The 3,295-nt window shown below is 32.1% G+C and overlaps 1 pseudogene; it reads right to left on the reverse strand.

Annotated features, from left to right (window-relative positions):
- Positions 1-386: 386 nt before the first annotated feature.
- Positions 387-3,295, reverse strand: part of LOC100574479 — a 7,649-nt pseudogene continuing 4,740 nt past the window's right edge.

Here is a 3,295-nt window from a genome sequence, read left to right on the forward strand (position 1 = left end):
GACCTACTATTCAAAAAATTGCTATCTTATGGGTAGTAAATAACTCAAATAACTGGTTAAATCTAAATAAAAGAGAAACAGTAGCTTATGATGCAAAAGTTATTTATTTTAAAAAATCATTTGGTCAAAAATTACGTGGACTACCTTGGTCCAACCTATTTTAATTATATGCCTATAATTACAAAAAAAAACATTGTATGTAAAATTTGTAATGCCAAAACATTAGTTGTAAAATGGTTGTTTATGTCTCTAGATCAATAATTATTTATATCTGTAAATGAAAGCTCTGTTATCTGTTTTCTTTTTTTTTTTTCTTTTAAAAACCTAATCTATAAGAAATAATTTACTGTATTGTAAGGTTCATAATAAGTATATATTCACTTAAAATCAAATTGCAAATTTACATATTACATATTATATAAAATAGTTAACTCTATACCTTCGACACCAGCTATGCTTACGGAAGGTATATAATTTTTTTGTTTTATTCAATTTGTATGTTATTCAATTGTATAAATAAAAAAAATATTATATTAAAAAAAAAAATAGCATTATAGCTATATGGGTAACAGAATAAAGGGATAAAACAGAACTTGGAACATTATAATAATATTGATAGAGAGTTTTAAAATAATAAGAATTAATGACAATATTATAATTTTTGATGTAAGTACGTAAAACAAACTGTCCCTAATATAAACAATATTATAAATAATGGCAGTCCTAACAAGTATTATACTCAAACATACTACACCCGTAAAATATGATTGCACATTCTTATATTTTAGGAAAAACATCTTGCTTGAGCATAAATATTTATTTTTTGAAATTTAACACAACAATATTTACAAATACAAAGTTTTTAATAAAACATAGTTATACTTATTTATATTGCGTTTAAAACTTATACAATGAGAAAGATTCTAAGCTATACAAAGCTTAAACATATTTTTTCATCAGCTCACGAAAAATGAATTTTTTTTGTTTATTTATAACAAATACTATAAATAATATATAATATATAATATATAATATAAGAATACCCATTTCTACGTAATTGACAGCTCGATTAAAAATCTCGATACATTTTGTTACCAAGAAAATGTACATGTTGCCTACTTAAAACAAGGTACGGCATTGAATAATCTATGATCTTAATATATGGCAAATTCACTACATGAGAAATCGAATGAATATCGAATGTTGTAAAAATTTAAACTTCAAACTCTCATAAAAATTTAATTTTACTTTCTTGTTTGTATTTTTTTTTTTGAAAAATGTAGATAATCTTATAATGAATCTTGTGTTCAATATTCAAATCTTAAATCTAAAAAGAATAAACTTTTGAATTTTCAACTCAAAATAATGTGCAAATTTTCGTGATTTTATGCTTTTGGTCAAAATTCGAACTTTAAATGCTTATAAAAAAAAATTGCGACTCAATTTTTAATAATTTCCAAATGTTATTGTAACAATATATTAAGAGCATTGTATTAAACTATCAAGCTTATTTACCTAACTAATATTAGAGCTGGTACAAATACAAATAATTAAGCCTTTGGCTGATAATAGAAGTACCTGATAATAGTTGTTGCACAAAAAATGTAATACACACTATTGAAAAAGAATATTTGATACTGTGCTACTCGTATTTAATAAATAATTTTCGTGGATCTTCACACTTACAACGGATACATAAAAAGTTGCACAGTGATTTCCGAGTATGTTACAAAAGTATAAAAACTTCTTAGATTTCTACAGCGAAAAATTAATTTTATACAATCATAGACATAATACACATGACGAACATACTGCACGAGTTGTGAGCCTGATAAAAAATAACCCTAATCAGCCTAGATTCAGACGTGATCAGCCCAAGCACTAATAAGCACCTCGTGCCAGTTAAAAATTGTTAAATTTGTACTTGGAATATTTCGTTGAAGAATAATATTATAAAGAAAATACAACTTATACCTAACCTAATCTAACCGCAAGTCTTTGATTTATGAACACCCGAATTCTACCTCATATCAACGGTCTGCTACCTGCACGGTACAAGTTTACCACAGCATCCATTTTCACGTGAACTCTCAAGAATGTCTAGGGGTCTGCAAAAATCAGATTTATTTCATTGACATCGATTTTAATTCGCATACATAAGACAGTCCAGGCGCCCTCTTATACTATATCAGTAGAACATACGTCTGCGTCCCACGGACAGCCATTTTCAAGGGCATACGTAAGGCAGTTCAAATGTCCGCCATGCGCAGCACAAGCACACGTGAACTCGTCCCACGCGCATCCGTTTCGATGGGCGTACGTAAGACAGCCCAGGTGTCCGTTTTTCGCGGCGTAAGTGCACGCGATCCGGTCCCACGAGCACCCGTTATCACGCACGTACATCAGGCAGTCCAGGCGTCCAGTCTCCGCAGCTTTGGTGCACGTCCGATCGTCCCAAGGGCATCCGTTTTCATGGACATACCTAGTGATGTAAATTTTCATGAACATTTTTTTTTCGTGAACATATTCAAAAAGTCAAAAATTTTCAAAAAAATTCAATAAAAATAAAATTTTTCAATTGGAAATTTTCAAGCTAGCATCTCTAGACATACCTTAAACACGTCAGTTTTCCGGACATTGCGGCGTACATGCTCGTCGAACAGTCTCAGGGACTGCCGTTCTCGTGTGCATACACTAGGCATTCTAGGTTGCCCTTGCGAGCAGCCTGGGTGCACGCCGATGGAAGCAAATCGTTCGCTGTGTACCAGGGAAAGCCGATCTCCCGAGCGAACTTCAAACAGTCGATGTGTCCGTGCGACGCTGCCTTCTCACATGTATACATCAACGACTTGTCGTGGATTGCGGGCTCCATCTTGTCAAACGTGGACCGCCTGTCGCCGAGTGAGTCGAAACCGCCACTATCAGTGTTCAGTTTGTAGTAAACCCAAAAGCTATAATATTGTTTTAAATAAAATAATATAGAATAAATAAATTATACATACAGTATAATTTATTTGTAGTAATGTAGGTATTAATACGGAATATAAAGTGAGCCTAAAATAACAGGAAACGTAGGCCAAAGGCGAAAACAACAAGTTGTTATAGCTAGTCACACATTAATGAAATTCAGCAATATTAGGGATGTATTAATACAGTGGCGTCATTTGAGGGGGCAAGGTGGGCATTTGCCCCTGTCTGATTTTAAAAGCGGCCCGATGGGCCGTGCCCAGTTTGTTGCCATCTTACCATTACTATATTTTATTAGCACAAAAACATGCCTATTTTATAATATTTT

The sequence above is a fragment of the Acyrthosiphon pisum genome, chromosome A2 (assembly GCF_005508785.2).
Source record: "Acyrthosiphon pisum isolate AL4f chromosome A2, pea_aphid_22Mar2018_4r6ur, whole genome shotgun sequence".
NCBI classification, from domain to species: domain Eukaryota; kingdom Metazoa; phylum Arthropoda; class Insecta; order Hemiptera; family Aphididae; genus Acyrthosiphon; species Acyrthosiphon pisum.